The sequence below is a fragment of the Crinia signifera genome, chromosome 11 (assembly GCF_055691185.1).
Source record: "Crinia signifera chromosome 11, ASM5569118v1, whole genome shotgun sequence".
Classification (NCBI taxonomy): domain Eukaryota; kingdom Metazoa; phylum Chordata; class Amphibia; order Anura; family Myobatrachidae; genus Crinia; species Crinia signifera.
The window spans coordinates 58,825,746-58,848,969 of record NC_139227.1 but is presented as its reverse complement, the minus strand read 5'-3'; the positions used below and the strand labels follow the sequence as shown (position 1 = coordinate 58,848,969).

Genomic DNA, 23,224 nt, shown 5'->3' with positions numbered 1-23,224 from the left:
TATATATATATATATATATATATATATATATATATATATATATATATATATATATATATATATATATATATATATAGTAACACTGTAGGGGAATTTGGATGCCTTCTACCTGGGGTAGAAGGCAGCCAACAGCAGCTGAGTAATCACACCAGTCCAGTCTTTGTGGTACAACTGGCCGCAACCAGTTTTATTTCAGCAGAAAACAAAATAAACATAAAAAGAAAATACCTTGCCTGTCCGGCACTAACTATACACAGGGTGCTCCTAACTGTCACTATAGAAAAATACAAAGTTTCCCAGTCAACACTGGGTGGCTCACTTGTAAAAGGCAAGTTTGCTTCTCACACAGAGACTCTGCAATCTCCCAGGCAATCCTCTCACACTGCTCACTCTGGCAGCCTTTTTACAGCTTGCTTGCTGATTAGCCCTCTGTGAGGCAAAACACCTGTTTCTAAAAGGTGTAGGACAAGAACCTGGGACAAATATACCTGCCCTCAAACACTACTCCAGTGTTCTTGTCACATATCCCCCTCCCCTGTTTCGACCTAGGGGCCGGAACACTTGTAGCCCCCAAACAGAAGGTGCAGGACATTGCATCTGCATTGGCCAACTGTGAACCTGGTCTATGTTCGACCTTAAACTTGAAATCCTGTAATGCTAGAAACCATCTGGTTACCCGAGCATTCTGACCTCTGTTTACATGCATCCATTTTAAAGGGGTGTGATCTGTCACTAGCCAGAACTGTCTTCCCAAGAGGTAATACCTCAAGGTATCTAATGCCCATTTAATGGCCAAAGCCTCCTTTTCCACAATGGCATACCTTTTTTCATGCTCATTGAGTTTCCTACTCAAATAGATGATAGGGTGTTCATCCCCATCTCTGGTTTGGGACAACACAGCCCCTATCCCTACCTCTGAGGCATCTGTCTGTACAACAAATTATTTTGAAAAATCTGGCGTTATCAGTACAGGTTGTGAACACAAAGCCACTTTTAACGCTTGGAACGCTTTTTCTGCATCAGGGTTCCATTTCACCGTATTTGACTGCTTCCCCTTGGTAAGGTCTGACAACGGCACTAAAATTAGTGAATAAATCGTCTGTAATACCCAGTTATTCCCAAAAAAGCCCTTACTTGTTTTTTATTCACTGGCCGAGGCCAGTTTTGAATAGCATCGATTTTATTTAATTGGGGCTTAATCAGACCTCTACCAATAGTGAAGCCCAAGTACTTAACCTCCTCCATTGCAAGGCAGCACTTCTTTGGGTTAGCAGTAAACCTTGCTTCTCTGATTGAGTCCAGTACTGCTTGTACTTTAACCAAATGGGACCCCCAGTCCGTACTGTGAATTACCACATCATCCAAATATGCAGCTGCATATTTTCTATGGGGCCTCAAAATTTTATCCATTGTCCATTGAAAGGTTGCTGGAGCCCCATGCAACCCAAAAGGTAACATCTTATACTGAAACAGCCCCTCTGGAACCGAAAAGGCTGTTTTTTCTTTTGCGCTATCAGTTAGGGGTATCTGCCAGTAACCTTTAGTCAGGTCCAATATGGTGAGAAACCTGGCTGTTCCCAGCCTTTCTATAAGCTCATCCACACGGGGCATGGGGTATGCGTCAAATTTGGACACCTCATTTAATTTACGAAAATTATTATAAAAGCGTATGCTACCATCTGGCTTCGGGATGAGAACTATAGGACTGGACCACTCACTGTTGGATTCCTCTATGACTCCTAGTTCTAACATATTTTTAACTTCTTTAGAGACAGCTTCTCTCTGAGCTTCAGGAATCCTATATGGCTTTAAATGAACCCTGACCCCTGGTTCAGTGATAATGTCATGTTTTATTATGGTCGTTTGGCCAAGCAGCTCTGAAAATATCTCCCTATTTCGGTTGAGAAATTCTTTAACCTGATTGTTCTGATCAGCTGACAATGTCTCTGACACCTTCACCGCGGGAAGCAACCGAGGTGAAGACGCCAAAGAGCAAGGCTCCGCTGACAGAGACAACCTATCTTTCCAGGGTTTGATTAAGTTAACATGGTAGATTTTGTTCAGGTTTTCTCTTACCTGGTTGGTATACTTTATAATTGACCTCATTCACTTTTTCCAAAATCTCAAATGGTCCCTGCCATTTAGCTAGGAACTTGCTTTCCACAGTGGGCACCAACACAAGAACTCTATCCCCCGGAGCAAATTCCCATATCTTGGCACTCCGGTTATATACCCTCTGTGGAGCACTTTGGGTTTGTTCCACGCGCTCTCTAACAATAGGTACCACGGTTGCAATCCTATCCTGCATTTGTGATACATGTTCAACAACGCTTTTATAAGGGGTGGGTTGTCCTTCCCACGTCTCCTTGGCAATGTCCAACAGCCCTCTGGGGTGTCTACCATACAACAAATCAAACGGAGAAAATCCAGTAGAGGACTGTGGAACTTCTCTGATGGCCATCAACAAGTAGGGCAACAAACAATCCCAGTTTTTCCCATGTTTGTCAACAACCTTTTTCAACATACTTTTTTTTTTTTTGTAATATATATTTATTGGGTTTTAACAACATATTCTTTCCAATAACATTTGAAAATCACACAATTAACAGTGTACATTTTGGATATACCGTTACATGGTATGTGCGGAGAAAATAAACAATATTTTGTATGACAGCAAAACATAGGAGATCGGCAGGAATCAATCAATTGGTTGTCCAATTTCTCACATTCATTTTGCGGGGGGACATATCAGATTGTTTGCTCACACATCATCACGACACCCAGGGAAGGGATGTCGCGATTAGTGGGATGAGATTGGGGTGTTGCCACCCTCCGTCCGTGAGAGTTGGACCGGAAAGCCAGTGTCAAGTAGTGGGCTTCTGCCCCTGTATGGGCTATTTGTTACACTAAGGCTTTAAAATGGTTTTTCTCGCCATTATTTGCTGTGCATTTAGAAAGAACACTTCCAATCTGTAGATTAACATTCTATTTTAACATTTTTAAAGAATAGATATATAAAAGAGAAAGAAAGAATAAGAAAGGAAAAGAAAGAAAGAAGAAGAAAAAAGAAGGGGGGGGAGGGAGGACTGAGGGGAGGGGGGGGGAAAGGGAAGTAACCTTTTTTAGTTAGCTTTCTAAGACACATTTCACTGTAAGAGCTGAATCTCTTAGTAGACTGACTTTAGCTTATGCACCGATGGTGTGTCCTTACATTTCCTCTAAGCATCCACCCAGCCCTGGGGTTTTCACATGTTTCGGGGACATTAGCTCAGGCGTTATTTGCTGCTTCCATAAGTGGGCCCCATCTTTCGCTGAGTTTTGTGGATGAGATCGACTGCAGCTGGGCATCATATTTTTCATACCTCATTAGGCGTTGTAGGTAATGTATAAGAGAGTTCAGTGTAGGTGAGGTCCTAATAATCCAATGTTTCATGATAAGTTTTTTCGCTGCAGTGACCACCATGGTCAGGAAAGGGATAAGGTGTGCAGTCTGCGAGGGCAAGTCCCACACATCAAAATTAGCAAAGAGTAGTGGGAACGGATGCAGCGTAACCGTGATGCCCAACGTGGTGGCGATGTAGTTAGTCACCTTGTTCCAAAATCTTTTTATGTGTCCACATGACCACACATTATGGAAAAAGGAGGCTGAGGACATGGCGCATTTTTTACAAGATCCTGTTTCGTCTGAAACAAAATGTTTCCTTTGCGTCGGGGATAGATATGCCCGTTGTAGTATCCTGACGTGAGTCTCCTGCAATACAGATGACCTCACTATCTTCAATGTTGTATCATAATATTTAAACAGTGTATCACCGGGTGTCAATAAAGGCAAGTCTCCAAGCCATTTCATTCTTGTTTGTTCTGCCAATTTACTGGTTGCGTGTGTTATTAATTCATTGTATATTTTTTTAATTTTAAAGTTTGGTTTTTCAAAACTATCTACTAGTGTGTACAATTTCTGCATCTGAGGGGTTGGTATTAGGTCTTCTTTAATGGATGAGGCAAAGTGCAACAGTTGCATCAACGGGAATATGCAGAGGTCATTCAGATTATATTGCGCCTTCAATTGATTCGCAGATAACATCTGTCCCCCCGGGTCAAAAGTTTGGGAGGCGAGTTTTAGGCCTCTCAAATATAGGTGTTTAAAGTTTGAATTCTCCATGCCCGGGGTAAATCTGGGGTTTCCCCATATGGGTATCCATTTGGTACCTTGAGGTGAGATTTGTGTCTGTTTGCATAAAGCCCCCCAAGCTGCATATGTGTCTTTAAACATTAGGTTTTGAAGTATAGTCTTTGGGATAAGAGCTTTGGGGGTGTGCAACAGGGCTCCAGGCGAGTATGGGTATAAAGTAGCACAATCTAGTGGATATATTGTAAATTTATTGGATTCTAGCAACCAATCCGTGGCATATCTTGACAGTAGTGCAGTAGAATATCGGGTTAAATCTGTTAGTCCCAGTCCTCCCATATTTTTTGGGAGTTGTATTTTGGCCAAGGCGATACGTGGTTTGCCGGATCTCCATATAAATTTAGTATATAGCTTCATCAGTAGTTTAACATCTTGTTTTGTAATGCTCAATGGTAATAGTTGCAGGAGGTATAGTAATCTGGGTATTATAACAGTCTTTATCACTTCAATCCTACCTAGCATTGATAATGGTAAATCATGCCATTTTTCCATGGCTTGTTTTGCTTTAGCGATGGCTGGGGTAAAATTTAATTTATAAAGCTGTTGCGGGGTGTTAGGTATTTGAACCCCTAGATATTTAATGTGTGAGGGCTGCAGTTTGATTGTACTAAGGTCTGGGTCTGCATCAAAGACGGGTTTTGGGCCTCTGAGAAGGAGGAGTTCCGACTTACTGACGTTGACCTTGTAGCCGGAAAAAGTACCGAAGTTTTTTATGATTTTCATTGCCACCGGTAATGAGTGGGACGGGTGTGATAGAAACAGCAACATGTCATCCGCGAACAGGGCGACCCTCATGTCCACTCCCCTTATGTTTATACCCTGGTATAGCAGAGATTCGCGAAGCGACACCGCCAGGGGTTCAAGTGCAAATAGGAGCGGGGACATGGGGCAGCCCTGTCTGGTTCCTCTGAGGATAAAGAACGGGTCTGAGATGGATCCATTGCACAGAATCCTGGACGAGGATCTCTTGTACAATGTTTCCAGCCACTTTATGAAAAGGTCTGGGAATCCGAAACCCCGCAATGTGTGAAATAGGTGATCCCAGTGCACCATGTCGAAGGCCTTCTCTGCGTCTAAAGATAAGATAGCTGTTGATACGTTCGACACGGCACACTGGGAGTCACATACCACCGACAGGACCCTTCTAATGTTCATGACTGACTGTCTCCCCATCACAAAGCCTGTTTGGTCCTCATGGACAATACTGGGGACTATTTTTTTGAGGCGTTCCGCCAAGATTTTGGTTAACATCTTGTAGTCTATATTAAGTAATGATATAGGCCTATACGATGCAGGGTCTGACAGGTCTCTACCCGGTTTGGGCAGCACTCTAATGTTAGCCATGTTAAAACCTTCAGGGACTGAGGAGGAGTTCAAGATTTTGTTAAAGACTGCCACTAAGCATGGCGCGATTGTAGATTGTAACAGTTTATAGAATTCAGACGTGTAGCCATCGGGGCCTGGGGCCTTACCCGGCTTCAAAGATGATATTGCATCATTCACCTCCTCATGTGTTATCTCGGCTATGAGCTTGTCTCCCATATCTGATTGTATCTGGGGAAGGGGAAGGTTATTCCAGAAGGCCTCTCTCTGTGTTACATTGGATGGGGGTTGGGCATATAGTGTCTCGTAGAATTTATGTAGTTCTGTCGCTATCTCCTTATTATTCGCAGTTATTGAGGCATCCTGTCTTTTAAGAGGATGGATGGTAGAGGGGGGTCTCTGTCCCTGCAGTAGGTTGGAGAGCAACTTACTGGACTTATTCCCGAACTTATGGAAGCGGGAGTCCCTCCTGAATGAGTACCACTCTTCCATTTGGGCCAATAAGGTCTCATGGGTGGACCGGGCAGTATTATATTTAACCCTCGACTCAGGGGAAGGATGGGATTTAAATGCATTAAACGAGTCCGTCAGAGCCGATTGAGAGTCTATATAACTTTTGGTTAGTTTACGTTTGTGTGATGCTGTGAATGAGATGATTTCTCCCCTTATCGTGGCTTTTGCAGCTTGCCAGTATAGGACCGGGTCTGATTCTAGAGTGGCGCTATTGTTTGCGTGATAGGATTCCCATGCTGATCTTATCTTCTCTTTAAGTTTTAGTGATGTGGCCAGTGAGGCGGGGCACCGCCATGCTATGTATGATGATCTCTCCTGGGATAGCTTAAATTGAAACCAGACCACAGCATGGTCTGATAGCGTAATGGCCTCAATTTTGATTTCTTCTACTTTAGGGAGGAGGGTCTGGGACAACAGTATATAGTCAATTCTTGATAGTTGACCTGTAGAGGCGGAGAGACAAGTGAAGTCTCTGTCTGTGGGAATCAATGTCCTCCACAGGTCAACTAGTTGCATGCTTGCGGCCATTTCCCTTATTCCAAATTTAGGTAGTTTTTGTCTCTTTTTGTTTGGGATTTCTCTATCTAACGTCGGTGACGTGATTAGATTGGGGTCACCTCCTAAGATTATTGGGAGATGCATATGCGGTGTAAGTAAGGTAATTATTTTTAACAGAAATGGCTTGGAGTATGCGTTAGGCGCGTACACTGTCATACATACAAATGTCTGTGCATCCACAGTAATATAGCATAGCAGATATCTGCCCTCTGGGTCTGCCACCACGTTGGACACCGTCATAGTCAGCTGTGACCTTGCCAGAACAGCCAGACCCCTAGCCTTCGAGGTATATGGGGCTGCCGCTACCACCTTCCATCCCATGGTGCCCAATTTGGCAGTCTCTGTGGCTGTAAGATGTGTCTCTTGTAAAAGAGCCACATCTAGTTTCAGCTTTTTTAGATAAATCAAAATATTCTTACGTTTTTTGGGGGAGTTGATGCCCCCAACGTTCCAGCTACCCAGTTTTAAGGACATCATCTCTTCTTATTCGTGTGAGAAAGACGCCAGCTGCAGTGGGATCTCTGCAAGTAAAAGCTATACATAGGACAACATCGGTGAGAAATTAGTGACTTTGTTTCTATTAGATACTCAAAATCAGTTACATCAGGGGTGGGGTGTGGGAGGTCCGAGGGGTAAAGAGGGGGGGGGAAAGGGGGAAAACAGAATTATTATTACTATAACAGACTTCCGAAATAACTCCATGAATCCTAGGTTCATGGTACCTAAATCTATACACGGGAGGGTGAGCTCCTAAGGCCCACCGCCCTAACTTTATCAACATTGTGCTTAGGCATTTCGCGGTTAGCATTGCCCGCAATGCTATACTGGTAATCTTTGCTCTAATCAAAACCTGTATATTAACCTCGCATAAAGGTAAAGGATATCTGTCCACCACAAGAGGGCAGTATTGATGCAGAGAACAATAATACTGTCAGATTTTCACAGAGAATAATGGCAGTGAGGGGTGGGGGGGGGGGGCTATTGAAAACATCAACTATAAAAAAGCTTAGGGGTCATACCACCTGGGGGGGGGGGTCATGCTTTGGCGTGGGAGGGGGTAAAGTCCACGTGAATTTAGTAGATTAGTGTCCACTGTCTTGCAAAAGTTCCCTGGAAAGGTGGCAGTAGAAAGGTCTTATTTTCTGTTCACATTATCTCTGGTAAGGATCTTTGCTCAGGTATAGGGGGCCCTCTGGTGGTGATATAGAAAATGTCTTTTAACCATTTGGCAGCACTTTAATCACAATCAGACATATTTCTGGGGTCCCGAGTTACCAGCTGGGATTCTTTCAAGTAATTCTCTGCATCTTGAACTCTTAGGAAATCTTTGTAGCTTGATCCCTCAAATATTCTGAGTCTAGCAGGGTAGAGCAGGGCAAATTTCTGGCCGTCTCTTATTAGGGCAGAGCACACGGGGGAAAAGTCTTTCCTTGCTTTTGTTAATTCAGCGGAGTAATCCTGAAATATAAGGATCTTATGATCGTCCCATACCAGATCTCTTTTCTTGCGAGATGCAGACCAAAACAGTTCTTTATGCAAGTAGTTCAACGTTTTAAATATGACTGCACGTGGCCTCGCTCCCTCCTGTGTTCTCTGGGGTCCCAACCTGTGGGCGCGCTCAATCACTAGATCATCACACCTGTCCTGTATATTAAGGAGTTTGGGTAATGTAATTTTTATGAAGTCGTAGAGGTCTTGACCTTTGACAGCTTCAGGTAACCCAATAATGCGGAGGTTGTTCCTCCTAGACCTGTTCTCCAGGTCTTGGACTTTGTTCTGTAGCTGGTGGATATATTTTGTATGGTCAGCGGTCACCTGCTTTAACTCGCACACTTCCCCAAATGTTTCTCCTACTCTCTGCTCAGTTTCAGTCATCTGGCGTTGCAGCTGTGCTATCTGTTTATTTATATGCTCAGTTTGAGTGGCTAGCAGTGGGCTAATGGCCGCCCTCACCGCTGCCACTAAGCCTCCATATAGCACCGGTGTGAGAGGGTCAGGAGTCTCTGTTGTGGACACAGTCTGGGGAGCAGGGGGATTGTGTGCAGGGTTTACCTGTCTGCCTCTTGGCCGGTCCTCATCCGATGCGTTGCTGCTGCGGGTGGGAGATGCCGGCAGGGACACGCTGTATGAGTCTTGCGCCGCCATCTTGGGAGAGCGGTCCTGCTTGCTTTTGTCACGCTGGGAGCGGGAGCAAGAGCCGGGCATCGCCGTGCGACGCTGTTCTTTGTAGCGGGATAGTCGCTGGATATGTTGCGGTGTCTGAAGCCGCGGTATGGAGGCTTAAAAGCCTTGTAATAGCTGTGTAGGGCGGGGGTTGGAGCGGAGCTGTCTCCCTCAGCTGCCTCCCATACAGCCGCCGGACTTCAACATACTTTTTAACGTTTTATTAAATCTTCCCACCAACCCATCAGTTTGGGGATGGTAGATAGACGTCCTGAGGTGGGTGACTTTAAACAATTTGCACAATTCTTTCATGACCCTTGACATAAATGGAGTACCTTGGTCAGTCAAAATTTCTTTTGGTATTCCCACTCTACTGAAAACCTGCACCAGTTCCCTAGCTATCGCTTTGGTTGTGATAGTGCGTAAAGGGACAGCCTCAGGATATCGAGTGGCGTAGTCCATTATTACCAAAATATACTGATGGCCCCGAGCGGATTTTAACAAGGGCCCAACGAGATCCATGGCTATTCTGTCAAATGGGACCTCTATAATAGGCATGGGAACTAGTGGGCTCCTGAAATGAGGTCTAGGGGCATGATACTGGCATTCAGGACAGAAAGAACAATATTCAGACACTTCTTTATACACCCCTGGCCAAAAGAACCTTTGTAAAACTCTTTCAGTGGTCTTTTCTGCCCCTAAATGTCCTGCTGTAACATGACTATGGGCTAAATTTAGTACCGTTCTCCTATAAGGTTGGGGAACTACCAGCTGATCCACCACTTCCTCACCCTTTTTGACAACGTGGTACAAAAGCTCATTACAAATAGCCATGTGGGGATAAGAAATCTTGGCACCTGGTACCACGGGTTCCCCATTAACAACCTTAACATTTTCTCTAGCCTTCAATAAAGTAGGGTCCTTTAACTGTTCAGACATAAACAAATCCTTCTTTACCTCCAGATCGGGTACTACTACCTCTCTGTTTCCAGCAAGAGGGTCCTCACTGGACTCTCCATCTGTCCCCTCCCCAGCCAAACTAGCAAAAGGTAAAGGGTCAGAAGGTTCAAAGGACCCACATACATCCACAAAATCATTGGCATTAACTACTGGCTCTTCTCTCATCACTTCTCCCATCTGTGGCTAAACGTGATTCCCACAGCTTCCAAAAATGAGGAAAATCCCTCCCTATTATGGCCTCATGTACCATAGAGGGGACCAGTCCTACTTTCACAATTGCTGACCCACAACAAGTTTCTATATGTACTTCAGCAGTGGCATAATGTTGGGTATCCCCATGTATACAAGTAACCCCAATAGGTATTTGCTGGACCTTTAAGGGATTCACTAATCCAGCTTTCACAAGGGTAACCAAACTTCCTGAATCCAGCAAAGCCTCTACCCGGTTACCCTCTAAGAACACATCACACATTTGTCTTTCGAGTTTAGGAGAAGGCACCACAGTACAGGCTGATCTAGCAAAGAAAGACATTCTGCGATTTTCAAAGGCAGCATCACATTGCATGGGTTCCTGCGTAACTGGGCAATTAGCAATAATATGACTTGGCATACCACACCTGAAACATTTAATCACACGATTATCAACCCGTTTGGGCAGCATAGACCTTTCTAGTCCCATTGGCCTGTCTCCAGGGCCACTGTTTACAGTCTCTCCAGCCTTGCACTCTCTTAACCGCCCAGCAACATTTTCCCATGGAACAGTCTTACCAGTCTTCACTGAAGGGCGCTGTCGGGGATCTGTGGGGTGCTGGGTGGTCATCAGTAATTCCTCTGCCGCCAGATACCTCTCTATCATGTCCACTAACCGGTCAACAGTATCCGGATTTCCATGGCTCACCCACTTGTGCAGGACCACGGGCAAGGATCTCAAATAGCGGTCCATGACGACTCTTTCCACCATCTGGGGACCAGTTAATGTCTCTGGCTGTAAGCATTTTTTGGTTAGCTGAATAAGGTTGTGCATCTGTGAGCGAGGAGGCTTCTCCAGGGCATATACCCAGCGGTGCACCCGTTGGGCTCTTACGGACAGTGTGACTCCCAGGCGGGTTAGGATCTCAGTTTTTAACTTGTCATAGTCCCGAGCATCTGCAGGGCTTAAATCAAAGTATGCTTTTTGGGGCTCACCCGAGAGAAAAGGTGCTAGCAGACTGGCCCATTGAGCTTCCGGCCAGTTCTCACTCTCAGCAGTCCTTTCAAACGTGGTCAGATAGGCCTCCACATCATCAGTCTCTGTCATTTTCTGCAGGAAGTGACTGGCCCGGATAGAACTAGAGCTGGCTGGAGCACTAACGGCCACATCACCGGTCCGTGTTGCTAGGCTTCGCACCACTTCGGTTAAGGCCTCTCTATCCTGATGCTGTTGCCTGCAAAGTTCATCCATTGCCGTCTGCTGCTCTCTCCTATTTTCCTCAATGGCCACCTGTTGCAGCCTAGTGGCCTCCTGCTGAGCTGCTGTGGCCTCCCGCTGTACCGCTGTAGCTTGCAGCAAGGCTTTAAGCAGTTCCTCCATGTTGACAGATTTTTCAGGTGGCTTTGTAGCTGCTTTCACCCAGGACATATATAAAATCCTCAGGCAATTCTCAGCAACTTCACACTGGGCTGTATCTGCATAAACCACTGTTTTCTGCAGGGCTCACACAGCTGCGGCTCTCACTTATGCACAGAACGGAGTGCTCGCATTCTCCACCAAGTTGTAACACTGTAGGGGGAAATTGGATGCCTTTTCCTGGGGTAGAAGGCAGCCAACAGCAGCTGAGTAATCACACCAGTCCAGTCTTTGAGGTACAACTGGCTGCAACCAGTTTTATTTCAGCAGAAAACAAAATAAACATAAAAAGAAAATACCTTGCCTGTCCGGCACTAACTATACACAGGGTGCTCCTTTCTGTCACTAAAGAAAAATACAAAGTTTCCCAGTCAACACTGGGTGGCTCACTTGTAAAAGGCAGGTTTGCTTCTCACACAGAGACTCTGCAATCTCCCAGGCAGTCCTCTCACACTGCTCACTCTGGCAGCCTTTTTACAGCTTGCTTGCTGATTAGCCCTCTGTGAGGCAATACACCTGTTTCTAAAAGGTGTAGGACAAGAACCTGGGACAAATATACCTGCCCTCAAACACTACTCCAGTGTTCTTGTCACAATATATATATATATATATATATATATTTCATTCATAAACCCTGTATTATTACACCCCATTGCTGTTTATATATATTCCTACACCCCGTGTTATTACACCCTATTACTATATATATATATAATCTATATCCCTGTATTATTACACACCATTACTGTTTCTTTATATATTCCTACATCCCGTATTATTACACACCAGTGACCTTACAGCTGTGTGTATATATACACCCAGTATTATTACACCCCTAGTGACCCCAACGTTGAATATATATCCCTACACCCTGTTTCATTAACCCCACTAACCCCACTGTGCACTCGCCAGAACAACACTAATCCAGACAGTGTTGTGTCAATTAGGGTTTTTATTCCATCGTAGGGTTCAAATAGGTAAAATATCCATCAAATGGCACTCGCCAGAGCAACACCAATGTTGGGGCATGTTTGGATATAATTTAATGGATATTTTACCTATTTGAACCTTACAATGGAATAAAAACCCTAATTGAGACAACACTGTCTTTTGGTGTTGTTCTGGCGAGTGCCTTACACCTCTGGTCCAAGGACTAGGGAACAGACTATATATATTCCTATATAAATTCCTACACGCTGTATTATTACACAACAGTGACCCTACAGCTGTATATATATACACCCGCTATTATTACACCCCTCGTGACCCCAACGTTGTATATGTATCCCTACAAACCCCATATTATTATACCCCATTACACATATATATATATATATATGGGGAGCAGACTCTCTTATCGCGCCACTAATTTTAGTAGTTTCTTTGTGGGGGCTGCCAAACTCACATGGACCCCTGTTGGATGGGGACAAGAAGGATATGGATAGCAGTTGTGGGCTGGCGCCCCTTAGTGAGATCTTTGATAATTAGATCTATAAAGCCTTCAGTCAGAATTCCATAAACAAGCAAATAAAGTCCAATGATTTGTATAAATTTATTAAAATGTCTCTGGTTCCACACTACAATGGTGGTTTGATCAGACCATAAAAAGTTCAGTGGTGTATTTCACAATAGCAATATAGACGATCCCAACGTGTTTCGTCCCCACACGGGACTTCATCAGGGGTTCGCTAAAAGTATAGGGACAATTTCCACTATTTTCTTGGTAAAAAAGGTGTCTTATAACTCCCAAGGTACCCTCAATATTTCATTGGTCCAGATGAACAAGGGCTTCGTTGCTCTGGTATTTGATCTCTCAAAATGTTCGATACATATAATCAATAGGATCCGTATATGTGTAGAGGTTTAAAATAACTTGGGATTTCAGGGTTCGAGGGTATTCTCCCTGCTAATACGCCCACAAACTGTTCACTTCATAGGGATATTAAGATATAAGAGCCGTTAGGATAAGCATTCGATATATCGGTTGTTGCTGCTCCAATTAGCCCTGTCTGGTGGACACTCTCATTCAGGGGCCGCTTTAGATCAATGTATACTCGAGGATAGGTGCATTCAGTATGCAGTCACAAATTGATCGGCTATACTGTTATCACTGTCCTTCAGGAGATGTGTGCCAGTGTACAGGTTCAGTATATATATATATTCATAAACCCTGTATTATTACACCCCATTGCTGTGTGTATATATATATATATATATATATATATATTCCTACACCCCGTGTTATTACACTAATATATATATATATATATATATATATATATATATATAATGTCCCTGTATTATTACACCCCATTACTGTTTCTACATATATTCCTACACCCCATATTATTACACCCCAGTGACCTTACAGCTGTGGATATATACACCCAGTATTATTACACCCCTAGTGACCCCAACGTTGTGTATATATCCCTACACCCATTACTGTGTATATTACTACTGTGTGTGTATAAATATATATATTTCTAGACCCTGTATTATTACACCCCATTACTGTTTGTGTGTGTGTGTGTATATATATATATCGCCTATGCGGTGGACGTGAGAACGTCATCCTGTGTGTTTGGTCGGAGACGGAGATAGAGACGGAGCGTGGAGACCGGCATATTCCAGCGTGAGAGGCTGTTCTAAACCGAGTATCCCCTGCGCCCGTGTCCTGCGAACTGGTCCGTTCCGACATCACACCACAAGCTTGGCAAGCTGTTTGATCCTAACCCACATGTATGTGAGCATATATTGTCAGTAAAGGAACTGTATTTTACCTTGCTCATTGTGCGCTTCTCCATTCTTTTGCATACCCACCTTCGCTGGACCCTGGTTGAGTCCTGGAGAAAAGCTGCACACTACGTGGGAAGCATACACACTCATTTTGAAGTTGTGCGCAGTGGTATTGTTTCTGTATATATATATATATATATATATATATATATATATATATATATATATATATATATATATATATATATATATTATATATATATATATATATATATATATATATATATATATATAAATAATCTCCCTACTTCCTGCATTATTACATCCCAGTGCTCTATTTCCTGTTGCTCAGTATGTGGTATAATGCTGTATCTCCTGATGCTCTCCCTACTTCCTGCATTATTACATCCCAGTGCTCTATTTCCTGTTGCTCAGTATGTGGTATAATGCTGTATCTCCTGATGCTCAGTATACGGAATAATGTAGTTTTTCCTGACACTCTGTATGAGGTATAATGCTGTATATCCTGAGGCTCGGTATACGGTATAGCGATTTATTTCCTGATGCTCAGTATGCGGTATAGCGCTGTATTTCCTGATGGTCAGCATGAGGTATAACGCTGTATCTCCTGATGCTCTGTATATGGAATAACGCCGGATTTCCTGACACTCAGGCCAGTACTTAATGCTGGTTTTCACTATGTGCAGCGAATCCTGTTCAGGATTCCCTGCACGTTCACCGGCATCTGGAGGGCTGTAGGATTCGCAGCCAGCCCTCCCTCTCCCCCTATTGAACGCATCCCCTGACGGTGAATTTTAACACCCCCCCCCCTGGCGAATGCCGCAGGAAGCTGGGGGATGGCGGAAGGCAGGGAAATGGAAGCCTCCCTGCCTGCACCAGATGCTGTGTGGGGGAGAAGGAGGGCTGGCGAGGACGCAGGCAGCAGATGCTGCCACCCCGGGAGACAGGGGAGGTGGTGGGAGCGCTGCGCTGGTCTCGCTCGTGCATATGTAATGAGCGGGACCCAGTGCAGAGAATATCTACTGAGCGGCTCCCCGCCCCCTGTGACGTCATCTGTAAAAATAAATAAATTTAAAATTAAATATATATTCACGTGCCTCAAGTACATGAATCCAAATAGCAAACCCCTTAACATAATAAAATTACTGATTTTCTGACACCAAAACAAATAAATAAAAAAATAACCTTTATTTTAAAAGAACACATTCCAGTTCACCTTAAAAAGATGTTGAATGCAAAACAGGGAATCATGGTGAAAGCAGTTCTCCATCCTAGCATTGAATACACTCTTGGCGAATCACAGTGAAAACCCCATTGAAATACACCAGCGAATTGCAGCGAGCTTGAAATGGAGAACTGGTCGGCGTTCGCTTTCGGCTAACAGTGATCGTTGAATAGGGTGAATCAGATTTTCAGTGAAAATCTTCACAGCACAGAATGAAACTCCCGATTCGCCGAAAAAAACGGTGAATCCAGAGCATTGAATACTGCCCTCAGTATGAGGTATAATGCTGTATCTCCTGACGCTCGGTATACAGACTAACGCTGTATCTCCTGACACTCAGTATGCTGTATAATGCTGTATCTCCTGATGCTCGGTATACAGTATCTCCTGATGCTCTGTACACAGACTAACGCTGTATCTCTGACGCTCAGAATATGGAATAACGCCGTATTTAGTGTTTATTCTAGCACCCACCATCTTTGAAAACCCATGCAGTTCCTGCTCCCTGCCTGGGATGTCGCTGTTTGCTGTGGGGTTTCCAGCACTGGTCTGGTTTACATATCAGTGCTGATATACAGACCACACTGTGCTAGAAGCACTACAGCAGACAGCGACACCCCAGGCAGGGAACAGGAACTGCATGTGTGTTCAAAGATGGCGGGTGCTAGAATGAACACTACGTATTTCCTGACACTCAGTATGAGGTATAATGCTGTATCTCCTGATGCTCGGTATACGGTATAGCGCTGTATCTCCTGATGCTCTGTATATGGACTAACGCTGTATTTCCTGACGCTCAGTATGAGGTATAACGCTGTATTTCTTGATGCTCAGTATGAGGGTATAACACTGATTTCCTGAGGCTCAGTATACGTTAAAACGCTGTATTTCGTTGACGCTCCGTAAATTGGTATAGCGCTGTATTTCCTGTCACTCAGGATATGGTATTGCGCTGTATTCCTGACGCTCATTATACGGTATACCGCTGTATTTCCTTATGCTCAGTATACGGTATAACGATGTATTTCCTGGACGCTCAGTATACGGTATAACGCTGTATTTCCTGACGCTCAGTATACGGTATAACGCTGTATTTCCTGACGCTCAGTATACGGTATAACGCAGCGTTCGCGAAAACCACCCAAAAAAGTGGGTCCCGGGGACCCTTCACTTCTAAAAATGGGGTCCTACCGGACCTTTTCTGGTTCCCAACAGAATAAAGCCCCCTCTCCCCAGCATGGCACATGTGGGTCGGGGGGGGGGGGGGGGGGGGAATATCAATTGGCCCACTTGCATAAAGATACATATATACTAGAAACTATATAAATCTGAAAATTGTTTTTTTTGGGGGAAGTGGTGTGGTCACATAGTAGTACACATTACAGCACACACCGTAATGCCCAGTACACATTACAGCACACACCGTAATGCCCAGTTCACATTACAGCCACACACCGTAATGCCCAGTACACATTACAGCACACACCGTAATGCCCAGTACACATTACAGCACACACCGTTATGCCCAGTACACATTATAGCACACACACCGTTATGCCCATTACACATTATAGCACACACACCGTAATGCCAGTACACATTATAGCACACACACCGTAATGCCCAGTACACATTATAGCACACACACCGTAATGCCCAGTACACATTATAGCACACACACCGTAATGCCCAGTACACATTATAGCACACACACCGTAATGCCCAGTACACATTATAGCACACACCGTAATGCCCAGTACACATTATAGCACACACCGTAATGCCCAGTACACATTAAAGCACACACCGTAATGCCCAGTACACATTACAGCACACACCATAATGCCCAGTACACATTACAGCACACACCGTAATGCCCAGTACACATTACAGCACACACTGTAATGCCCAGTATATATTATAGCACATAAGTGCTGCTTGTTGCTAGGGGGTTATATGCTCCTTGCATGGGTTATGTGTTGGGGGGGGGGGGCATTTTTATGCTGGTTGCCACAGGGGAGGGGGGTGTATTATGCTGACAGTGGACAGTGCTAAAAATGTAGGGCATGTTTTTTTGGGGGAAGTGGTGTGGTCACATAGTATTACACATTGCAGCACACACCGTAATGCCCAGTACACATTACAGCACACACCGTAATGCCCAGTACACATTACAGCACACACCGTAATGCCCAGTACACATTACAGCACACACCGAATGCCCAGTACACATTACAGCACACACTGTAATGCCCAGTATATATTATAGCACATAAGTGCTGCTTACCTACATGCTTGTTGCTAGGGGTTATATGCTCCTTGCATGGGTTATATGTTGGGGGGGGGGGGGGACATTTTATGCTGGTTGCCACAGGGGAGGGGTGTATTATGCTGACAGTGGACAGTGCTAAAAATTTAGGGCATTTTTTGGGGGGGAAGTGGTGTGGTCACATAGTATTACACATTGCAGCACACACATTATTGCCCAGTACACATACAGCACACACCGTAATACCCAGTACACATTACAGCACACACCGTAATACCCAGTACACATTACAGCACACACCGTAATGCCCAGTACACATTACAGCACACACCGTAATGCCCAGTACACATTACAGCACACACCGTAATGCCCAGTACACATTACAGCGCACACCGTAATGCCCAGTACACATTACAGCGCACACCGTAATGCCCAGGTACACATTACAGCTCACACCGTAATGCCCAGTACACATTACAGCACACACCGTAATGCCCAGTACACATTACAGCACACACCGTAATGCCCAGTACATATTACAGCACCCACCGTAATGCCCAGTACACATTACAGCACACACTGTACTGATCATTGCCCCCCACATCCACCACCACAGTGTACTGATCATTGCCCCCCATCACCACCACATTGTACTGATCCTTGCCCCATCCACCACCAGAGTGTACTGATCATTGACCCCCCATCCACCACCAGAGTGTACTGATCATTGCCCCCCCCCATCCACCACCAGAGTGTACTGATATTTGCCCCCCCCCCCCCTATCCACCACCAGAGTGTACTGATCATTTCCCCCCCCCCCCATCCACCACCAGAGTGTACTGATCATTGCCCCCCCCCCCCCATCCACCACCAGAGTGTACTGATCATTGCCCCATCTGCCACCACATTGTGCATGCCGACTTGCTGCTCAGCAGAGTAGGTGAGCGGGCTATCAGCACGGCGGGGGACTGGATGTGGCTGGAATAGCTGACACGCTGCTCTGAGTTTCTTTAGCCACATCCAGTCCCCCACCACCCTGGCAGCCCGCTCACCTACTCTACTGAGAGCGTCTGTTACAGCCGCATCCCATCCTGTCCCCCCCGCTCTCAGCAGCGGAATGAACTTACATGGCGGGGGGCGACCGAAGGACGCACAGTGACTCTGGCTCGGTAACCTGCTCTCAAAATGCAGGGCGCGCGGCTTAAGGGTGCGCAGCAGCAACCCGTAAAGCCTACAGTGATTGGCTGCCGGGCAGCCACTGTTCAATGATCGGGTCCCGGCGGCTGCTGCTGTGATTGGCTCACAGGTTTAGTAAAGCGCGTCCTCGGGACCCTTTAGTTTTAAAATCTGAGTCCCCGGGGACCGTTTTAGGGTAAAATACGCGATATAGCGCGTTTTTGCGAACCCTGTAACGCTGTATTTCCTGACGCTCAGTATACGGTATAAAGCTGTTTTTCCTGACGCTCAGTATACAGTATAACGCTGTATTTCCTGACGCTCAGTATACGGGATAACGCTGTATTTCCTGACGCTAAGTATATGTATAGCGCTGTAATTTCCTGACACTCATTAAAAGGTATAGCGCTGTATTTCCTGATGCTCAGTATACGGTATAACTCTGTATTTCCTGACACTCAGTTTGAGGTATAATGCTGTATTTCCTGATGCTCAGTATAAGGTATAACGCTGTATTTCCTGACTCTCAGTATACGGTATAGCACTGTATTTCCTGACGCTCAGTATGAGGTATAAAGTTGTTGTGACCGGACGCCTACGCTTGCGCTCTGACTACGCCCTTCGGGTCCACAGATAGCTGTCCCTGGTCTCAAGGGACCTGGCCAATAGGGGATTCTCTGTTGCTGTCAGTAACCGCCTGTTACTGACTCCACCCACTACACAGTGAGTGGGGATATCTCTGGCACCACCAGACTCCTATGTGGCGGCTGGAACCAGGAATACCTCCTCAGGCCCAAATGCTGGCCCCTGAGTACTACCTGCTGGAGTGTGTGCGTCGACCCGCTGCTGAAACACCTACGACTGGCGTCGGTTGGTTCCCCACTGGTCACGGACCAGGTCTCTGCTTTGGTAGCTGGCAGAGTGGAACTTCGGAGGACGCTGGGCAGTATACCCAGAACAGCCGGAGAACGGAACTATTGCAGTAATTCTGTTTGTTGCAAGATGGAGACGGTCGTCTTGAGGCAATAGATGGTTTATTTGCTCAAAATAGAAGCTCTTAAAAGAGCCCTCTCCTAGATCACTAGGAGGCACAGCATACAGATAATGTTACAGCATTCAGATCAGGTAGATGTACACAAACCATGGCTCACAGGCACTCTTTTCTGTTTCAATGGTCCTGGTGACACAGCTTCACATTGAGATGTAGGAGGGTCCGTAGGAGCCAGGCACCTATCCTAAAGTTTTCAGAGAGGTAGGCTCCTCCTACTGCATCCCAGAATCCTTTGTTCGTGTTAGGTGCCCACCGTAGTGGGTGCTATTCTGAAGCGGCTGCTGAGCAGCCGAAGGTTTAGAGATAGATTAGGTGTTTTTTATTTTATTAATTTTACACTTAGTCAGGAAGGCACAGTGTGAGGATTCTCATTGAATCCTCACACTGCCAGCGCTGCAGGAGCTGACAGAAGCGTGTCCTGTCAGCTCACTGCGCACAGGGGAGACACTGTCTGGTCTCCCTGTGCGACGCAAATCACGCTGTGCAGCGAAGCCTGTTAAGGATTCGCTGCACATTCGCTGTGTTCCGGAGGGCTGGAGCCCTCGCTGCCAGCCCTCCCTTACACACTATTAATGAGGCAGGGGCTCACTGCCCCTGACGGCGAATGTGAACCCCTGTGGTGGATGCTGAAGGGAGCCTGAGGACGGCGGCAGGCAGGGAGATGGAAGTCTCCCTGCCTGCCCCAGAACGTATGTGGGGGGAGGTGGGCTCCCTGGGAGCCAGGCAGCACAGGTGACACGGTGACACACAGCAAAAATCACTTAGAAAGCAATTCTCCATCTTCTCATTGAATACACTCATGGCGAATCACATTGAAAAACCCATTGAAAAACCACAGCGGAGAGTATCAGACGGTGAATTGTCCCTCATTCACTGTTCACCGCACGTTGAATAGGGTGATTCACTTTCTGACACAAAAAATCACCTTCCAAAGTGAAAAAAGCACAAATTCGCCATGAAACATGGCGAATTGGTCTCATTGAATACTGCCCTTTGGCTCTGTATAAAACGCCTGTTCATTGTGCACTGTGTTATTTCATTGCATCATGTCAGAGCAACAGTCTGTGGCTTTTGGGGAGGGAGCTCCTGTTACATTGAGCGCCTGCAGTGTTTGTGCACTTCAATGTGCCCCTTAACAGATGACCAAAGGGAGATTGTTGCCTTGCTTGCGCAGTTGTGAGACCCAGGGCCGTTTCTAGGGTGTTTGGCGCCCTCCTGCGAAATATAAATTTGCGCCCTCAAATACTTTCATAGTGTTCCCTCTAGAAATTGTGCCGGGCAGGGCGCCGGGGGGCGGGCCAGGGCAGCCGACGGCACACTTGTGGGCGGTCCCGGACCGCCGACGTCACTAAAGTGGGCGGACCGGGCAGCCGACGTCACTAAAGTGGGCGGGCCGCCGGCGTCACTAAAGTGGGCGGGCCCGGCCGCGCTGAAGATGCTGGGGGAAGGTGCCTTGATGCCGGGGATCGCTGTCTAAGGCGGCGCTGGGCTTACCCGTGCAAGGAGTCGGGCAGGCACCAGGCTGTTTTAGCGGGGCGCTGCTCGAGGGGCAGGGCGCATTTTGCCCTTTAAAAAACGGGTAGGGCGCAGCACCCCGCTAAAACAGCCTAGCGGGAACACTACTTTCAGCGCACACAACAACAAAAGAGCTTAATTTTACAAGAAACATGGCCACACAATAGTACCCACATATCATATTACACCAGTAGCACAATCTTAGGTACTTATGTAATATCTGGGCTCCCGTTTTTCTTATGAGACCGCCTCCCCTCGCGGGGCTCGCTGCGCTCGCCACGCTTCGGGCACGGTGGCTCGCTGCGCTCGCCACACTATATAAAATCAACTCCATGCGTATTTGGATAGTAGGGGTATGAAAAAATGGGGTGTATTTAACATGGGAGCCCAGATAATACATAAGTACCCAATCTTATTTACAATACACCACATATTCACATTATGACACACAGTAGTACCCCTATTACATGTTAGGCTACACAGTAATACCCCTTATACACAGTGCCTAAGTGCCTACAGTATTAGTACTGCTTACTTTGTTATGTGGGCCCCTCTGGAGGAAGAGAGAGTGAGCAATGAGGTGGGGGGTCTGGCGGCAGAATGCCAAATAAGAGCCGAGAACAGGCTGCCGTCCCGATGAAAAGGCCTGCGGGCCTTGAAACATTGACTTTCAACGACCATATGAAAAATCAATGAAGTGCCACCTCTAAGTTCCTTGGGACGCTGGTGATTTTATTTTATATATACTGTGTGTGTGTGTATGTGTATATATATATATATATATCAACACAAAAATCTCTAAAATTGCGCTATTATTTTATACTTTTTTCGGTCGCTGTTAAAACTTAATCCCCTACTAGTTGGGACTGTAAACACCTTCTATACCAAACAATAGTGTCTTCAGCGCCCTATTTTTTGTAATGTCCATATACCATATGCAATAAAATATGCAATAATACAATAATAAAATTGAATACACTTCTGAAGTAGTTCTTTTGAAGAAATTTTTCTTTTTATTTTGAAAACGTGATCAAATACCCAACGCGTTTCGCCTCGGTAAGAAGCTTCATCGGGGGTTTGTGATCTTTTTATTAAGAATGTAACGTTAAGTACCCTTCAGAGTCAGGTCTTATTAGATAGTAGACGGAAGAGGGTTTATTTGTGCAGGCCCAATGGTTTTTTTTACCCAGATAGAACCTTATTTGTATATAGACAATATATGGGATAGTAAATTTCCTTCAGAAGAACATCTTTAAAATACGGTGGACTTTCTCCTAGAACTTAGTAGGAAGCATGTCCAATGTTAAAATCAAATCGCATTAGATCCACCAAATAATTTGATCCACAGGTTTAGATATTCAACCATAAATTTTTTCGGGGGTCATAAACTTTTTTGTGGAAAAAATCCCTTAAGTGTAGGAAATGTGTGCTCAACCTACTGCTGGGCTGTTTAATCTGTTCCTGATTGTATGAAGGAATTCACTGTTTTGATGGTATGTAATTATCAATTGTTTCCCTGCAAGTGCCCCATTTTTGGTCCTATCAAGGATTTAAATTTAAAAGTCATAATTTTCCAAAACTTATTCTAGATCATCGATCTGTTTTGAATTTCATATTGGATTCTTGTTTAACTAACTCCTAAGAAGGAGATGCTCCTACCTACCCTTATGGTTATATCCATATTGACATCTTTCTAGGTAAGACCTTTTTAAAGTTGTTCTTTTCCTACTAGAAAGTATTACTCTTCTGCCCTCTATTGAAATGATGAAATCATGTCCTTTCTCATCCTCCAACCCCACCCTTGTCATTCACCCGTGAAGTACCTATATGTTATTAATCATGTTCATATACAATATATATTTGACGCCATTATGTTGCATTTTACAGTATCATTCATTTTTAAACTACTATTCGCA

General features: G+C 45.2%; 1 protein-coding gene across 7 annotated transcripts in view; it reads left to right on the top strand.

Moving 5' to 3' along the window:
* CCDC102A (coiled-coil domain containing 102A) overlaps window positions 1-23,224 on the top strand; it is a 102,226-nt gene that overhangs the window by 6,000 nt on the left and 73,002 nt on the right. Inside the window, exons 1-2 of one of the 7 annotated variants that reach the window (XM_083164870.1) lie at window positions 22,744-22,801; window positions 22,898-23,005. The exons of the other annotated variants lie outside the window; for them this stretch is intronic. The gene's annotated coding sequence lies outside the window, so the exon portion shown is untranslated. Of the gene's footprint in view, window positions 1-22,743; window positions 22,802-22,897; window positions 23,006-23,224 lie in introns of those variants that run through there. 7 annotated transcript variants of the gene reach the window in all.